The 19,581-nt window shown below is 44.2% G+C and overlaps 1 protein-coding gene across 1 annotated transcript in view; it reads right to left on the bottom strand.

The window, feature by feature from the left end:
- The window catches only part of PLEKHG1 (pleckstrin homology and RhoGEF domain containing G1), a 243,857-nt gene extending 227,434 nt beyond the window's left edge, over positions 1 to 16,423 (bottom strand). Inside the window, exon 1 of the mRNA XM_030809833.1 lies at positions 16,227 to 16,423. The gene's annotated coding sequence lies outside the window, so the exon portion shown is untranslated. The remainder of the gene's footprint in view (positions 1 to 16,226) is intronic.
- Between the last annotated feature and the right edge of the window lie 3,158 nt (positions 16,424 to 19,581).

The following is a 19,581-nucleotide window of genomic DNA, read 5'->3' as shown; positions in this document are numbered from 1 at the left end:
ATTCTAGCCTATGTGATTTTATATCTGTATGGTATTTTCTGTTATGAGAATTTAAATCAATACATGTTATAAGATTTATATGGGAGAGATTTAGAAAGATGAAGGGGCTGCAATGCAGGAAAATGAGAAATAAACTAGGTGCCAGCTTTTGGAGGAGTAAAGAAGGCCAAAAGAGAGTTAACAGAGAACTCTGGCTTTGGGGTGCATCTGAGGGTAGGGCCAAGACATACCAGAGAAGAAAGCTCAATGGTGTACGTTCCAGTAGAAAGTTATCAGAGTTGGTTAAATGCTTTGAATCCCTCTGTACTATAGAGGGGGACTGAGCTCTGCTGAGGTTATAGGTTATCCAGAGCTTTATTCATCTCAAATACCAGATAATCTGCCTCAGACCAAGGTGTGGTCCTGGAAATACAGGGCAACTTCTTCAAACCATGAAGTCACAAAGGCATTTCCAAGCATCAGATGAATGCCAGAGAGGAAAAACAAACCTTCTGTCTAAACTGATTTAGAGAAATGATTTGCCAATGTGTTACTGATGACTACTTGTGACCTCAAAATTTTATTAAGGAGCCCAATGTGCCTGACAACAATTTCACCTGGATATGAATCTAAAGGGCAATTTGGTCATTCGTTCAGAGGTTTTTAGGAATACAGCTCTAATTTTAGAGAGGTGATACAATCCTCCAAACTTACAGGATAGCACAAAATTTGATTTTCACGTGACTAATTTTCCCTAGTGTTTACTCAAAAGAGAATATATAAGTGTTTAAGTCTCCTCAATAGCAGTAAAAACTATCCAGTAAAAACTCTCAGAAGGGTGGTGCGCTGACCAGAAGTAAGACTGTAACACGACTTTTCCATTCTGCAGGAGACCACAGCAAAAGTGAGGAACCCTGCAGAGTCAACCCTAAAGAGTGAATGAGAGAGAGTGAGGGAGAGTGAGGGAGAGCCAGGAGTGTGGACGGAGGGCCTGCGAGGCCTGGGGAGATGACACTGTTGAGGGCCAGCTTCTGCTTGGTAGCCCTTTGACCCAACCAGCTGTCAGGGACCTTCCCCTCTATCTTGGGAACTCTTGCTTTGGTTGCCAACAACAGTGGCTTGGTGACAGTGGAAAGACCACCACTGTCCATAAAACAGCTGCTAAAGGCCAAGCACTGTGTAACACTTTCTCCATTATTATTACATGTTAATCATGATCCTGTACAGTAGTTATAATTATCCCCCATTTTATGCATGAAAAACTAGCTAGTAAATAGTACGGTTCCTAGTCAAAAGAGTCCATCCAACTCTGTGAGTGTGAACTACGTGACCTTCGTTGCCTGTTCAAGAAGGGGAGGAGAGGTGGGATTTCAGACCCTTCTGGGGCAACAGAGTCAGGTTCAAAGATAGCCTAGGCCAAGTTAGAGCTCTAAAGGTGTTAGCTCTACGGCACTCATAAACATTAGAGCTATCATACATCTCTGCCATCCTGTGAGTCAAGTAGGTTTTCCTTCATGAGCTCAAGATCACAATCAGCATTTGTAATATTTTTTGTGGTGCTGACTTCCAAAAATAACTTTCCAAATACAACCCATTCATTCATCCATTTAAATATTACAGTGCCTGTTATGCATTTTGGGTGTGGTAGCGAACAAAATAGACCAAAACCCTCTGCTTTAACAGGGAAATCTGACTATAGACAGGGTAAGAGTTGATATTAGGAACTACTGTACTATATAACTAACTTATTTTTATTAGACGTGTTAATTGTGTGGTAGTTATAAAGAAGATTTCTCAGTTGGAAATACATGTTGAAGTATTTGTGGGCAAAATTACATGGCACCTGGGATTTTTTGCTTTTAATTCTCTAAACCAGAAGAGGAGGGTGAGTGGGGAAACCAATGAAACAAGATTGGTAAGATGGCTACAACTGTTGAATCTGGAAGATGGGTATGTGGGGGTTCATTATGCTATTTTCTCTACTTATGCTGATTTGGAAATTTCCTTCACTGGAAGATGAATTCCTTCCTTCAAGGAGCTTAGAAAGATATTGAACAAACAGTAATTTATGGCATGTCAATCAGACAGACATAAGTGCTATGCAGAAAAATAGACCAGGAAAGAGAGGTGGACAAGGCCAAGAGGTGGTGGCTAAATACGATCTTTCTCTGTGCATGTAATATTTATTTTATATATAAAGATGGGGCACAGATGGGTTAACCTATGTTAGATAAGGGATTAATACACATGTAACCAAATAAAATGGTAATTAAAGGATACATAATTTTCTAAGAAGGAAGAGAGTAATTTGAGCTTGATGCAAGATGCGAGTTTTAAAGAAACTTTGATGAAAATAATGGCTAACATGTACCTAACTTTTTCTATATGTTAGTTAGGACTAGGTTCTGCAAGCATGTTAAAGAATGATTGGATTTAATCCTCATTATAACCGCAGAAAGCTGGGTTGTTTCCATCATCTGTAAGATGATGCTCCTAGGGTTGGAGAGACTAAATAACTTGCCCACGGTCATGTGAACCTTAAGTGCTGGAAGCTGACTTGAATCCACCTAGTCTGGCTTCAGAGTCTAAACGTTTAACTATCAAACCACGCTGCCTACTGTGATGGATAAGTAGCATTTGGATAAATGAGAAAAAAAGCAGACCTAAATAAACCAGTGGCTTGATGTTTTCTGATGTCTGCCATTTGTGAGATGCTGTTTGGTGCTGGAGGATACTAGAGGGGAATAAAGCACAGTAAGAAGGAGTAACCTGAATGGAGTGGAGGGCAGATGGGGGTAGAGCGATGAGATGAGTAAGGCTTTCTGGGTAGGACAGCGCTAGAGAGCGGACACTGAGGCCAAGAAGCCAGGCGGCCCTCCTATGGAAGCCTCTTCAGAAGCCAGGAGAGTGCGGGCAAGGATGGAGGAAGAAAGTGGATGTTCTCTACTGCTTCCCCTCGCACCCACTGCACTTAGGCTGCTGCTCTCTGTTCTAGAACTTGGTATCACAGAATCACACAATCAGAACTTACTCAGAGGCATGAGAGGGCAATTGCCAAAGTGATGTTTATTTAGTCAACAAGTGTTTCAGCGTTTCTCTGCACTGGGCACTATTTTAAGGCACTGGAAATATCATAGCCACACAAAGTCTCTGTTTTCACTAAGCAAATGTATCCTAGGTTAGCTGTTGATACATGCTATACATAAAAATGAGTGGGTTAAGAAGGATCTGACTTGCAAGGTGCAGGCGTTTGCGTGTTATAAAGTATGGCCAGTAGGACTTCTTTGATAAGGGGACACCTGGGCAGGGAACTGAAAGAAGTGAGACAGCAAGACTCTGATATCTGGGAAAGAACATTCCAGGCAGAGGTAATAAGAACACTCTGCTGCTGGGGCTTGTTTGGAGTACTCGGGAACCACAGAGAGGCCAGTGGGCTGATGCAGAGTGCGTATCAGGAGAGGGGCAGGAGATGAGATCAGAGAGAGCAAGAGAGAAGTGCAGGGGCCTGACTGGGGAGGGTCTCACACACTACCCCATGGACTTGCTTCTGACTCTGAGAAGAGAAACCAGTAGAGTGGATTGAGCTAACCGACATATGAAAGGATTGCTCTGGCTGGTAGGAGGCGAGGTCTAAGCAAGGAGACCAGTTAGGAGCCTACTGCAACAAACCAGGAAAAGAAGAGTGGACTGGACCAAGAGGGAGCATGGATCAAGGACCATGAGAAGTTGTGTAAATCTGGATGCTGGAGGTAGAGTCTATGAGGTTTTCTGTGGATTGGACCTGAGGTATGAGAAACAAATGTGACCAGGGAAGCCCTAAAGGGACTTTGATCTCTGCCTTAAATTCCACCCTCACCCTTCCCTTTGGGTTGAGCCGTTAGAAGAAGTCTTCATTAAAACACATTCAGGGGTGTGGTGGCTTAAGCCTGTAATCCCAACACTTTGAGAAGCTGAGGTGGGTGAATCACCTGAGGTCAGGAGTTCGAGACCAGCCTGGACAACATGGCAAAACCCCGTCTCTACTAAAAACACAAAAATTAGCCAAGTGTGATGGCAGGCGCCTGTAATCCCAGCTATTCAGGAGGCTGAGGCAGGAGAATCGCCTGAATCTGGGAGGCAGAGGTTACAAGGAGCCGAGATCATGCCACTGCACTCCATCCTGGGCAATAGAGAGAGACTCTATCTCAAAAACAAAACAAAACAAACAAAACCCCACAAAAAAACACACATTCAATGTCAGGTTCGTGTTCTAGTTATTAATATATCAATCAACGCTGGCTTAGCAGCTGTTCCAAAAGTCTAGGCAAGAGATAAGAGTCTAAAAGGCTGGGAAGAGGACTTGAATAAGCGAACACGGATTGAGAACTATTCAAGCAGTTACTGCTAACTGACTGGACAAGGCAGGAAAGGGAAGGAAAATGGCTTGCTGTGACCACTGAATTGTGGTGCTATTAACTAAGAACTAGAAAAGGAGGGGAGGGGAAAAACAACACCAGGAAGCTGAAAGTAGGTCTGGAAATAGAGATTATGAGTCCAGTTATGGGTGGTGACTTTGAGTCAATTGTGCAAAAGCCAAAAAGATAAATCTCCAACCCCATTTCAGAGTTTTTCTCTTGACTTATCTTGAAACACAATAGGGCCTCACTATTTGAGCAGAAATGTTAAATCAGCATATTCTATGAGAAATGTCATTCTTTTCTTTTTTTTTTTTTTGAGACGGAGTCTCGCTCTGTCACCCAGGCTGGAGTGCAGTGGTGCAATTTCAACTCACTGCAACCTCCCTCTACCGAGTTGATGCGACTCTCCTGCCTTAGCCTCCCAAGTAGCTGGGACTACAGGCGCCCGCCACCATGCCTGGCTAATTTTTGTATTTTTAATACAGACAGGGTTTCACCATGTTGGCCAGGCTGGTCTTGAACTCCTGACCTCAGGTAATCCACCTGCCTCGGCCTCCCAAAGTGCTGGGATTACAGGTGAGCCACCTCGCCCGGCCACCATTTGATTATTTTCTAATAGGCACAGTAACTAAAGTAGGCCATCAGAATCCATCCCTTTTTAATAGGAAGGGGCTCTTTGGAGATCTGTCTCAATAAACTGGATTTACAATCACAGAGCAATTGTTGTACCACTTAACATTCTACAATGCAGTTTAGCTGTGTTTTTTTGTTTGTATGTTTGTTTTGGGTCTTTTTGCCAAGAAGAGTGCTACATTCTGAATATGAGAATAACAAACACAGACTTCTCAGACTTGTTTTTTCATTTCTAAGCTGGTAAACCAGAAGTAAGGTTTTCATTCAGAACCCACACAATTAGCATTGAACATCAGATCTGCAAATTCCACTATACAGTAGACATAAAGAAGTGGACCAAAATTCAAGTCAAACAACTTATTAAAGGTCAATGGTGTGCCAGTTACCATGCTCTCTAGTGGGAACAGAAGGATGAATATGGCATGATCTATATGCCCAGGTGATTCCCACCTTACCAAAAGGTCTATGATGCCCTCCCCATATATCAGAAGGTACGTTTGCAGGCTTGAAATAGGGCCGATACCCTATTTGGAAATGCCTAACACTCAAATGGTTTGGAATATTACAGACTTCTTACCTCTACCATTTATCTGATAGCTGTGTCTGTTCCAGAATAAACACAATCCCTGTTGAGTTTGCAACTCTACAATAAACCAGTGAAAGGGAAGAAACATACATATTACAGAGCCCCACATTTATTATAGACCTGTAAAGCCTTTAGTCCAATGGAGCTACTTGACTCCCATTACAGAAAATCATTCAAACAAAAACAATTTCTAAAGAAACCTTCGTAAAGAGTTAACCCAGGGCTCTGTTGGATTGCTCTAGTGGGTTTTTCTTTGCTTTCCTTCCTTTTCCTTCTCTTTTTTTCCTTCCTCTTCTTTCCTATTTAAATATTTAGCTACCTGATCAGAATTGCTATTCCTCAATTAATTTGTGATTTTTTAAAACTCAAATTTCTTAAAGCTAATTTCAACTAGCAAAAAGAAAAATTATTTTGTTTCAATGCTTGCTATCAAGGAGCTTGTAGTCTAGTGAAGGAAGGTGGACAACGAAATGGTTACCAAAAATACCACATAGAAAGTGCTAGAATAGGTCAGATGCAGTGGCTCACGCCTGTAATCCCACCACTTTGGGAGGCCAAAGCAGGTGGATCACTTAAGGTCAGGAGTTTGGGACCAGCCTGGCCAATATGGTGAAACCCCACCTCCACTAAAAATACAAAAATTAGCCAAGCATGGTGGCAGGTGCCTGTAATCCCAGCTACTCGGGAGGCTGAGGCAGGAAAATCACTTGAACCCAGGAGGCAGAGGTTGCAGCGAGCTGAGATCGCACCACTGCACTCCAGCCTGGGTGACAGAGTGAGAGAAAAAAAGAAAGAAAGAAGGAAAGAAGGAAAGAGCTAGAATAGAGGTACCCAGGATGCCAGGGAGCTGAAAGGAAGGCATACCTGCTTCGTAGGTATGTGTGGGGAGGGGAGTTCACCCAGCATCGCTTCACAGCATCACCCAGAGCCATGAGCTGCTTTGGGTACTTTTCTTGGGAAACTAAACGGGAGACGATGCCGGACGTGGGAAACGGTGACCGTGAACAGGTGGGGCAGAGCCAGCAACAGTAGCTACGCTGTCCAAGCCCCACACGTTCTTTCTCCTGTGGCTGCCTTGTCTTGGCCGACATGCCAGTTCTGAACCAATGCATTTTTCACCACCTCCTCTGCTACCATCCTCCTTCTCTGTACCACTGCATGGATTCCCAACAGCTCTACCTGCTTCCAGAACTTTCCATGACAGCTCTTTTCCTGCACAGCAGGCAGAGCAGTAATTGTGCATCCATCAGGTTATGTCACTCCCCTGCTTCAAACCCTCCCGTAGCTTTGCATTGCACTGCCAAGCTGTGGCAAAGGTCTTTGATGTTATAAAGACCTGCATAGCCCAGCCATGCCTGCCTCTCCCACCTCATCTCCTGCTTACTGCTCCTCTCTGCGCACACACACTGGCTGCCTTGCTTTTTCTAGAACTCATGGAGCTTATTTCTCTCTAAGGCCTGCCCTACTTAACTCTCTTCCACAGGCTAGCATGTTCTTCCCTCGGATCTTCTCAAGATCACTCCTTATGATTTAAACCTTGGCTGAAATGCTACTTCTCCAGATAGGCCTTTCTGACCACCCAAGCAAATACAGTGCCCCACCCCATTTCCCTGTGTAATTTTCTTCAAAGTACTTGTTTTATGTAGGGTTTCCTCTTCATTCTAGGTTTGGTCTGTTTTGTTCAACATTGAATCTCCAGAACTCAGAAAGGGACATTCGTTGAATAAACTAATTCTAATCTCAATTCCCAAGTGTAATGAACATTGGGTCTCTACTACAGTCAAGCAAAAATGTGTTCCGTTTGCCCCCTCTCACCATTGACTTTTGCCTCAGGAAACAACGCCCTTCTTCTAACACCTAGACTGTTTTTCCCAGTTATTTTCATGTTGGTTTATTATTCTAGCCATCTAGTAACAGAATAAAACTTATGTGTGACAACCAGTAAACATAATAAGATACCCACTATGTATCAAAGGCTTCCTATGTACTAGATGCCATACATATATTATGCAGTTAAACCTCATAACATCTTTACTGTATCATCTTATCCCTATTTTAGAAGGCATTTTCAAGTAACTTCCAAATAACACACAGAGACTGCCTAATTTCTACACTATTTCCGCATTTCGACTGAGTATTCAGATCTTAGAAAAACAAACTTATCTTCCATGCACACAATTTTTTTCATAATATCCCAGAAATCAACTTGAACTAGTACTATAATAGGTAAGCAAATAAAGAAAATATTAGATTCAATTGCTGTCTGTATTATGCATACTGAAGCATCAAGTAATAATTTTCTCATTAAAGATATGGCATGTAGTTTCTGAACATTTGCCAAGCATATCTTCTGCATATATTAGTAATCCAAAACCAGGGAGATTTTTAGAATAGTTATTGCTAGCTGCTATGACTTTAGCTAGTACAGAAATGTATTCTCTTCTTTATTTCTGTAAGAAGAATAAATACCTGTTCACTCCCTAATTAGAAATGTCTTAAACTATAGTATTGGACAGTATCACATTCTGATACATGACAGATCATAAGGCAAAACCAGTCTCCTTCTGTTCCTCAGGGGCTTTCTGGATTTCGAAAGTCATTGCTGTGAGGGAACTCATCACAGCTCAGTTCTCAGAACTTCATAATATTTGCTTCCATTTTCAGATAAGTTCTAAAAAGAAACAAAGAAAAATAAGAGTGTTTCATAATAAGGATGCTTTTTAGAAGCCATCTGAATTCTAAGTGGCTAAAGGTAATGCTTCATTGGGATGGGACACACCTGTGGACCACGAGGATTCCATGTGTACAAAATCATTATCTTCATATTTCTTTCCTTGCTGGTTCAGCTTCAAGGTCAGATATCACTAAGTATTGTGATGAAATGATGTTCCTGTGAGTTGAATCTAAGCAATTCTCAAAGGGGGAAATAGCATTTATCTTATATAGACAGCTAAAAAAAATGGAGAAAAGCCAAGACCACCAAGGTTTTCCTCCATGAACTATGTTCCCAAAGCTTCCAAATATTTCCCAAAGTGCTTTCCTCAAGAGAGCCAATACTAATCAGCCCATCCATGCACCCATTTCCCATCTGCTCCCTGACCATCTCATTACCCTAACAGCTCCACCCTCACTATTCCTCATCAAGAAATTCCCTAAAAACTCTCACATATGTTGGGAAAGGCATAATGTAAGGAAAAGCTTTTCCTTTAAAAAATAAACCTTTAAAGGCTGCATCTCCTCTAATATCCCCCCTACCACCCACTCAGTAATCCCAGATCCTTGACTCTGACCTTCACATGGCATCGTTCACCTTTACTTGTTTCCAACTTTAAAAAGTGGGAGACATCTGATATTGAAACTGTAAGCTGTTTCAGAACAACAACCATATCCTCCTTTGATGCAGCTCTAATACTTTAGCACAACATAGATGCTTAAACTAATAGCAGGTTACATGGCTAAAGGGAACACACAGGATCGTATATTTATGCCTCAGATTACAGCTTTTCCTTTCTCTGCAGCACATCAGAGAAGTGCAGATGTCAGTGTCTGAGGCCTGTCTGTAATCACACAGCCATGGAAAGCTGAGCTCCGTGATGGCTGAGGTATCGGCCTCACCAGCTCTTCCATGGGGCCTCACTTCTTCCCCATTCTCCCTCTGCTGCAACCAGCTTGCTAGTCACAGGTCAGAGACAGCCTTAAATCATCCTGGCTAAAGCTGGACCATGGTCCAGGATCCCTGGAATGCTTACAAATGACTTCTCCTTTGCTTCTACTTGTTTCCAAAGACTCCAATTTCAGCCAGAGTTTGTGTCCGTTCTGAAGAACTCTTAAAACACAAGGGCCTTTAATCACACGAGAAGTTGGAGGGAAGGCAAGGGAAGGAAAACAGGTCCATGCTTTGCTTCCTTCTTTCTTGGCCAAGTGCTGACTGACCCTCCCTATCAGACAGGGTGCAGGAAGGGGACTTTGCTCTGGCTTCACTAGCAGAGTTGGGAGAGGGTGGGAGGAGCTGAAGAATGCCCCAAATGAATAGATTCCAGAAGGGCCCAATCACCATGTGAGCCAGCATGCCCGAGTGCTGCCGAGTGCCAGGGGCTTGGGTGACATGTTGAACTGAAAATCAAAACAGCATGAATGCATGCTTGATTACAGCCAGAAATAGCCAAGTTTTGTCAAGACTTCCACTGAATCATCCAGAAACTGAGGAGTTAAAGGGAACTTGGATAGGAAGAGAAATGCTAGAGAGGGTCAACAGGCTCTAAAGTGAGCACAGAAAACAGGTCTTGACTAGGATTCAGAGTTTAGAGGGTGGTCAGAAAAAGCAAAGACTTCAGCAGTATTTTACTCTCTAAACAGGGAAGAGGGTGGGGAAATATTGGAAGAGAACCCAGCTTGGAGTGTGAAAAGCTGGAGGCTTGCCAGAGCTGGGAAGGGGGTTGGATCTAAATGGAGTCTCCTCCATTTCACTGTCCCAAAGGACCTACTGGGTCAGAGGGACGTCAGCCCGTGGGATAGGAGTATTTATGTTAAATTAAATCTACAAAACAGACGGAAGACTGGAGCTAATGCCTTTGTTGCCCTTCGGATGGCATTTATGTGCATTAAGGTTTCACACATCTCTGCAGACAGCTGCCAAAAGGAATTATCCGGCTGCAAGAGCTGCTCAACTGCACTCCTACACAAGTTATGTGTAGGCCAATTTCACGTAAACAGGATTCCCTGACACACTTTGGCAATCAAAGTGAAGGTTTCACCAAAGTAAATGTTTCAAACTATTTTTAAAAATACATTAGATCATAAATGGCTTGCAATACTTTTATGTACTATATTATTATTTTTCTCAGATCTAAGTCAACACCCCAGAGCTAAGAAACAGAGGAAAGAAATGCAATCACAGTGTGGTAGCAGAATGTTGTGTGCAATCAAAGAGTAACACTCGTTTATTCAATGGGTATTTACTGAGCACAAATACAATGAATACACGTCACTGATGCTAAAACACACTTTTCACAACTTATGGATGCAACTTACAGTAGATGGTGCCAATTTTATTGACAGTAGCTTTTCTTTCTTTGTGGTACATTTTAAAGTGGAACATTTTAAAATTGTATATTCCATTAAAAATTGAAATATTTCAAAGGTATCTTAGATCTGATGAAACAGGAACTCATCAATATCATTAAGGTCTCAGTTTAAATGTTGCCACCTCCTCCTCCTAGAGGCTTCCTGGACCACCAATCAAAGGGAGCCCATTCATCACTCTGAGTCTCCACCACCTTACCGATCACATCTCCGTGGAGACTGTCTCTCTTGTATTGGTCAGGAATTATCTTAGGCATAGTAGGTTCTCGATAAATGCTCTGGAATGAATAAAAGTTACCACTTATCGAGCAATTACTACATGTCAGACTCTGAACTAAATGCTTTACAGAGGGAAATCACATTTATTCCTAACAATTGAAAGGTCATTCTTACTCCCTACTTTACAGATGGGGAACTTGTAGCAGGTAAGTGGGAAAGCAAAGAACTAGAGCTCAGCTCAGCCTGACTTCAAAGCCCATACACGTATTTACTGTGCTACACTGTGTATCGCATCCAAGGCCCTGGAACTGTTTTGTGCTTGATTCTCTGGCTGGTTTAGAGATGTAAGGCAAGATGAAGTTATTATACAAAGAAGAATACAACTGTTCCCCCACTTTTGAAAGGTAATATTTGCCAATGGGGAATCACCACATTTCTCTAGACCTCTAAGTGCTTCATTTATAAACTCCTGTGCAAACATAGAGATGGAGGTGCCGGCATCTCTGTCCAGTAAATGAGGAAGGGCTCCAGGGAAGAGACAGATATTTAAACTTTGTGTGGAACGACCCCACCACTGGTGAGAGAGAGTGCGGCCCACCCAGGGCTCTGCAAGTTATCTTGAATGGCAAGGACACAGGGTATACATGAAGAGGTATCAGGAGAAGAGTAGGTACAAGGGCCATGGGTGCCTTGCTCAGAGGTTTGGGCCTCATTTCATAGGAGTCATCTGTGGTCTGTGTCAACATGGACTTTATCCCAATCCAGTCCAACTTCTCTACCACATTCAGCATCTAACTCAAAGCAGAATGTTGACGTCTGGCACTGCCATTTCTATGTCAACTGATGGCTATGTTTAACAGAGACTTCTAGCCCCAGGGCAAAGAGAAAATATAAAAAGGTGACTAGGAAACCGAGTGATGAAGTGATCTTGATTATAAGTCCGTCTATGATGAGTCAACATAGATAGAGCCAATGAAACTTGTCATCTTGGGTCTCAACGAAAATACTGAAGGACACTACAAAACAGAATAGTTCATTTAAAAGAGAGCCAGCAAACTATAGCTGCAGGCTACATCCAGCCTGTTTTTGTATGGCCTGTGAGCAAAGATTGGTTTTTACATTTTTAAAGGGTTATAAACAAATAAACAACCCTCATCCCAAATCAAAGAGTATATGACAGAGACATGTGGAGCCTAAAATGCTACCTGGATTTTTACAGGAAAAGGCTTGCCATCCCCCCACCTAGGACTTTACATGTCCTTTTCAATGTCTAGACAGTCACAGGCCATTTAAATTGGTGCTCAATGTGACTAGACCCAGAGAACTAGATCTACTCACCACTTCAAATATTAGAGCTTTTAATAGTATGATGATTTATGGATTAATAATTCCTCTTATGAGAATACTAAAGTTTTAGCTATTATTAGACTCATGCTTATCTTAAATTTTTCTTTGATGATTAAAAAAAATTTCCTTCTTACACATAAACGGGCTTGCTAGCTTTTGGCCAAATGCTATAACGGCAAAGGGTTTGCCCTTCCTAGTGCTGGTGCTAAGAGGCCTCTACAACACCCTGGTATTTAAAGCTTACCAAAACAACTTTCTTAATTAAAGACCTAGTGAAAGCCCTGACTCTCCTCCCATCAGGTTATTACAAGTGGGTGTAGATGGAATTTTTAAAAAACTTAGCCTACCATTAACACTCTTCAAATTGCCTTTCCTCTAGGACCATGAGGGGAGGGGAAAAGAAGAGGAGAGTTCTGGATTTGCGGATCCACGAATCCAGCAGGATTTAGCTTTCCATCAAACGGTAATTCAATATTTACCAAAGAAGGATGTTTAGATGTGGAAATTTTTACTTTGGCTTGTATCTCATCAGAAAAAGTGTTTTTGGTTTTGTTTTGGGTTTTTTTTTTTGTAACCTTAGATTTACATATTGAAAAGATACTCAGACTCAAACATGAAGACTATTCTAGATACACAGTCAACTCCTAATCACTGGACTGGAAATCACCCAGACATACCTGAAGCTGTTTTGCAGCATTAGATACGCTATGGCCCAGGTATTCCGTAGCAAACCTGGACCCCATCGCTAGGTGATTAGCCATATACTTCTGTCTTCTCGGCTAAAGCATTTATTGCTTTTCATCAGCATAGACAATATAAAGCTGAAGATGCAGTCATCTCTTAATCACTTGAAAGCTGACTCTTCTGTCAGTAAATTCTACTTGGCACAGACTGCCCATGACTCTGAATGACCAAATGGATTGGGGTCAGCTTTTAATTTTATCAAGCAAGATTGACGCAAGCCTGTGATGAAACATTAATATCTGAGATGCCTTGCCACACACAAGCATGAGGTTGCTTACAGAGTCTTTGTCTAGAAAATGTTTTCCTTCCCATCCCTGCCTGAATACACCAACATTTCGCATTAGAAACCATATTTTTCCTAAGCCAAAAGAGACAAGTGATTATTATTTTTTCTTAAAAACTGAACCATTACATTTCATTAAAAATATGTCTCCATGCAACCAACATTTCTTAGGCAGTGCAGTTCAAGAGGGGCAGGGGAGAGAGAAGAGAACCTTGGTTAAATCACAGTTCTGACAGTCCAGAGCTATGTATAAACTTCTGCAAAATCATACACTCCTGGGACTTGGTTTATCAACAACAATCATCTTCAAAGCACACCATATGTGCCAAACACTGATACAAATCATTTCATTTAATCCTTGGCATACCTTGAGACAAGGGCAGAGAAGAAAGGAGGAAAGGTGTGAAAATGAGGAAAGGTGAGAAAACTGAGAGACACCAGCTGTGATTTTTACTTTTCCTGGTTATGAAATAATCCACATCTAAGTAATTTCCTTAAAGAAGTGAAGGTCTCAAAGCTACAGAGACACAGACGTGAGCATCATGCAAGTGGGCTAATTCTAGATCACTGGATCTTAACCAGACTTCCTAAATCTTTAAGATGTAGGGCTGGACTAGGTCATCCAAGAGCCCTTCTCGGTTTAATATTCCAGGGACCTAATCATGCTGCAGGAGGATTAAAAGATGACAATTGCTTGAAAGACCAACTACCAGCAATGAAAGGAGTGGAGAGGAAAAGAAATCTGCAAAAAAGTGAACGGCCGCCATTAAGATAATAGCTTCAGGAATTGCTTTTGGTTGACGAGGGGCTCAAGAGATTTAGTGCGACTAAAGCATCTCCCATATTTATGAGACAGAGTATGAACCATTCGATCTTAATTAAATCACTGAAAAATCATATCCGAGAAGGGGGAACACAACATAGGACTGATTATTCTTGGTTTTTAAAAATTATGTTGCCACTTCCTATTGTTTTAAAAATGATCATTTAACCTCTTTGAACTACAGCCTGAATCCCCCACTGAAATATTTAAGCCTGTATTCGGTGACAGTCATCTATATTAAAGGCACTGAAGGAAGCTGGTGCCCCTAATTCAGGGTGCCCATTTAGGGTAGAGGAAGCAGGAAAATGCCACCAAGGACAAGCAGAATTGGGGCAGTTATCTGGCATCTGATCGCCAGGTAACTGTTTCTCACTTTGCTTTGTCCTTTAGAAGAGGACTTGGGGGGCTGCTACACAAGGATGGGGAAGGTCGTGCAGCCATTGCTGTTGACTGTGGACTGCTACTGATGACCTATTTGAGGATGAAGCCAGGGAGGTGGGAGAACTCTGAAGAAAAAATTTCTTTAGTCAGGTGGTTTGGTGGCTTAAGAATTGGGACCTCAAATGAGACAAAAAGTCAAGTCAGCAATTGGGAAGCCAGACTCAAAATGCTAGGGAAGTCAAATATCAACCCGTTACTTTTCTCAATGTCTTAAATATTGTAGACCAAATTACAGGGGGTAGGGGTTTGGGAGGGGGACGAGGAGTGAGCAGGAGGCCGTAGAAGCTATCTGGTTCGTGTGCACTGCTTTATAAGGGAGGCAGCCAAGACGACCAGAGGCGAGTATCTTGCCCAGGGTCCCACAGGGCAAAATTAAAGTTCGAAAATTTTCTGATCTCCCGAAATGATGGGCTTGGAAATGTTTTTACAGCAATTTAATCAAAATCCAAAATCTCTACATTTTTTAGAAGTATGCTGTCTACAGAATCTGAGAATCCAGAAGATGCCGGTTTTAACACCTGGTTGTTACTGTACCGCATTACAGGACCTACCTAGGCCCGGAATTCTGTTAGATGACAAACTGGACTTAGAGTTAACATCCTAGTCTTTCCCCCGCTCTAAATACAAAACACAATATAGTTCTGTATCCCATCTGTTCAAAACTCCTAAACCAACTCTCAGTCTGAGATGGTCCTCGCAGGGTGATGCCTGCCCCAAACACCCACACTCGGTGATTTCGAAAATACGTGCAGTAGCCTCGGCCACCTGCGGGTGGTACAAAGGGCGCCTTGAGGACCAGAGCTGGATGAAACTCCGGCTTACAAACCCCGCTCCGCCAGCACATTCAACTCAAGGATCCAGCTCATTGTTTCCGAGGAGCGGAATGAATTGACCAGCTGAGCGCCGTTCTCCCAGTTAGAGCGTCCCCAAGCTTCCGGCTTCGGAACCAGGCTCACCGCGAGGACACAAAAGGGGCGAGCTCGGGCATCACTGCGGATCCCCGCCGCCCGCCGAGGCCAGAACGCTCGCAGGGTCGCGGCCGCCCAGGTGTTGCCGTTTACCCCGTGACGGAAGAGCCACAGGCTCTCGACTCCCCACCCCCTGAAAAGCGCGTCTGCAGAACGGCGGCGCCCCCAAGCCCTGAGCGCCGCAGCTGCTCGGCCGCCGCCCCCACCGCGGGTCCCCGGGTCCTCGGGCTCCCGGCTTCGCTGCTGGGGAGCTGACCCAGCTGGCTGGCTGTGGGGTCCCGTTCTGGGGCTGTCCTGCTGAGTCGGGGGTGGGGGAGCGGTGGCTACAACTCCTGGGTGCTCGCAGAAACTCCTCTACGCGCTGAAGTTGCAGCCGCTGTGGCTGGGGCGAGGGGCGGGAGCACCGGGAACTTGGGGGCGCGGAACCCCGAGCGGGGCGGCGGCGGGCAGCATCCCCGACCCGACCCCGACCCCCGAGACGCGGCACCCCCAAGCGCCCTCCGTCCCCACGGCGTGGTGCCCCCAGAGCCCTCTGTCCCCACCGCTCGGCGCCCCCCAAGGCCCTCCGTCCCCACTGCGGAGAGGCGAGCAGGGGGCCGGCGGGGCCCGGGTACCACGCTCCACCCGGCCCCACCTGCGGATGTGGGGCTCCGGCCGGAGGTCCCCGGGTCCCCCCCCATCCTTGGAAAAGTCCCCGGGGCGTCCGGGCCCGACCAGCGCTTACCCGGAGAGGGAGGGGCGGCTTCGCATGCCCGGGCGGCGCTCGCAGGTCGGGCGGGGAAGGTGCGGGCTGCGCTGCGCCGGCTCGGGCTGCCGGAGCGCCCTGCAGCCGCCGTCGGGCTCGGGCTCGGTCTCGGGCTCGGGCTCGGGCTCCGACTTCCTCTTCCTCGGGCTCGGCCCCACTGCTGGGCCGCGCCCCGGCCCGCCCCTCCCCGCGCCCCACGCCGGCTTCGGCGACCCGAGCAGCGGATCGCTCGTCCCGCCTCCCTTCTGCCCTGAGGGCGAAAAAGGTGGAGAGGAGGGGGGCGAAGAGAAAGAGAAATTAGGCACTTGGCCTTGTCTCTGGAGCCTTGCCAAAGAGAACAGTCAGATTACAGCCTCGGGGGGAATAAAGTTTTTTTAAAAAAAAATTCTGCTACTGTTTTCGCAGACACATCACTTTTCTTCATTTTCCGAGCTCTTCAGGTTTAGCTTTCCTTTGGACGTAATAATTTTCTATGTGAGTCCTTTAAAATAATACCCAAAATCATGGTTTTAGTGAACATCCTAGTTTTACATAGAAGCTTTGCCGGTAATCAGATAAAAAGAGGGGGAAGCCCGGTGTTCTTCAGGCGTCATTACCCTAATCACCTCGGTTGAAGCACCAAACGACCTTTGCCTAGAGAAAGTAAAAGTGGAAAAGGAGGTAAAGAATAACCAGTGACAGCCAGAGAGGTGTTTAAAGGCACCGGCTCTGCAGTAAAGTTATGACTCCAATCAAAGGTGCCTGCAGCGACAGTTAAAGGCATGTGAAGTCATTTCTTAACGCTAATCTCCCGCCAAAGTCGGACGTATCAGATTCGCCTGTGGACCCCCTTATGTTTGGTGGTGGATTTGATTGCACTCTCAGTTGCTAACAGACCTTCAGCCTTACCACTTGCTAGCTGTGTGGCCTTGAGAGAACTCTTTAACCTCTCTGTGTTCTGTGTCTGTTTCCTCGTCTGTAAAAGGGAGATGATGATAGTGCCTACCTCATAGAGTTGCTGTATGTGATTTAAATAAGAGAATGTGCGTGAAGGGCTTAGGAGACTGTCTGGCACATGCTCTAAAGCCTGAATAAACGTTAGCTATTCTTGTTGGGTTTTGCCTTTTCTCTGCTTTTGTGCATATACATGATTATGGAAATTATAATAAAGACTGGGAACAAAACAAGGTTTCTGCAGTAAGGCCACACAGCATCACAGTTCTCTACCACGTGGAGTTTATGTTCTATTTTATAATTTATTTACAAAATAAATAAATTATAAATATTTGAGTCTCCACAACCGACCTGTATTACCTAAAACTATGGGACTGGGTTATGCTTGGAATATATTTACCACGGTAGATTTGCAATGGGACTAAAACAGACATTTGCCATGTTCAAAGCATTGTTTCAGTTGGCCTTGCAATAACCTTGTGAGGTTGACAGGACAGGTGCTAGTCGCCTTTCACAGACAGGAGACTGAGCTTAATTAAGACCCTGCCCAGCTTCTGGAGCCCACACAAAACCATGCCTGTTACCCCATCTCTCTATGTTGTGATTTGCGATAGAAGGGTGCAGTATGTTTGTGAAATAGTACCACATTAATGGTTTCCATCAACACTGTGAGGTAGGTGCCAGCCTTTATTTGACACTCAAAGCATCTAGGATTCAAAGAAGCTCATTGATGAGTGTGTCTGTGGCTGAGAGATAAGGGTTTCTGACAACTTGGAAAGGAAGGGAGGAGAACTGGGGATTCCTGTTCTCTGCTGTCTCCTCTTTTATTGATTGATTGATTGATTGATTTAGACAGGATCTTGCTCTGTTACCCAGGCTGGAATGCAGTGGCACCAATCATAGCTCAATGTAGCCTGGAACTCCTGGGCTCAAGAAATCCTCTGGCCTCAGCCTCCTGGGTTGCTGGAACTACAGGTATGCACCACCATGCCGGGCTTACTATTTTTTTTGTAGAGACAGGGGTCACGCTATGTTACCCAGGCTGGTCTCGAACTTCTGGCCTCAGGCAATCCTCCAGCCTCTGCCTCCCAAAACACTGGGATTACAGGAGTGAGCCACCATGCCTGGCCTCAGTTACACATTTCTTAGCACAAATGCTTAGAATGAAGCAGTCAATGAAGCACTATGATCTGATGAAAAGACTGGATCAGCTGCAGATGCTGCTGCTCAAGAGCACTCACCCTTAGGCAGGCAGCTCTTCTGAATTGGGTACTGTGCTTATGGGATGGTTATAATATTTCCTGGCCAGCCCACTCACTTCACCTCAGTTTATTAATGAGGTGGAAGGTAGAAAGTGGAAACAGGAACAAGAAATTTCTTTTGTTGAGACTGTATGCCAAGTACAGCACTAAGCACCTAACTCCTGTGATCATTCCTGATTTCCAGGCAAATGAGCTCTGCCCTTTAGATCTTTAGAATTTGAGCTCCTTGAAATCACCCGGCCTGACACATTGTGGGTCTAGTTTGTGTGCCCAGCACCTAGTTCAGTTCCTAACACACAATAGGTATACAATATTCAGTGTGTGGGTTGATGGATGGATGAATGGACAAGATAAGAGTTGTGAAGATGCTGTAGCATTCCCTGTTAGTAATAGTCTACTCTCCCACCTTAAGGAAAAGGATCCAATGGAATGGCTTTCTAACGGTGCATCCAGTATCGGGAAAATCCTTTTGGCGAGTGGTCTTTCTAATACTGCTCTGTCAGTCAATGTCAAACAAAGGGAACAGAACCCAGTTCAAGTATTCATAAAAGAGGGACTTTAATGCAGGAAATTGGCTCTACAAGTGATGGAAGAATCAAGAATCCAAAAAGAGACAGTGAGGCAGCCCAGAAATTAACAACAGCAGAAAGTCACTACCACTCCTAGACAGAGGAATTCAGAAGACACAGCCTGAAGGGGTGTTCCCCCACCCATCCCCATAACCCTGTGATTCTGAGTGTGAAAAGGACAAGAAGAGGCTGAGGGCAACAGGCACAGGCTTAGCCCACCCTCAAATTATACCTTTTCCTTCTCAAGTAAAAGTGGGTCTATCAATTAGATTTCTGTAGAAGAGAAGTTCTTGCTTTTTAAGATGACTGAACGTCCTAAGTGATGGGTTGATGGTGAAACAAACCACCATGGCACACATTTACCTATGTAACAAACTGTACAACTTTTACTTTAAAAAGATTATTAAATGCCTCCTATGGTGTCTTATTTCTTCCTCATATAGATTCAGTAAAGTAGATACTATAATCCCTGAATTATGCATAAGGTCACAGCTATTCAGGAAAGTTTGGTGACTTGCTCAAGGCCACACAGCTATGCAAGACAGAGCAGAATGCAGACAGCTCTGCCTT

Source organism: Nomascus leucogenys, chromosome 3 (genome assembly GCF_006542625.1).
Source record: "Nomascus leucogenys isolate Asia chromosome 3, Asia_NLE_v1, whole genome shotgun sequence".
NCBI classification, from domain to species: Eukaryota; Metazoa; Chordata; class Mammalia; order Primates; family Hylobatidae; genus Nomascus; species Nomascus leucogenys.
The sequence above is the reverse complement of the archived record's forward strand: the minus strand, read 5'-3'. Positions and strand labels throughout refer to the sequence as shown.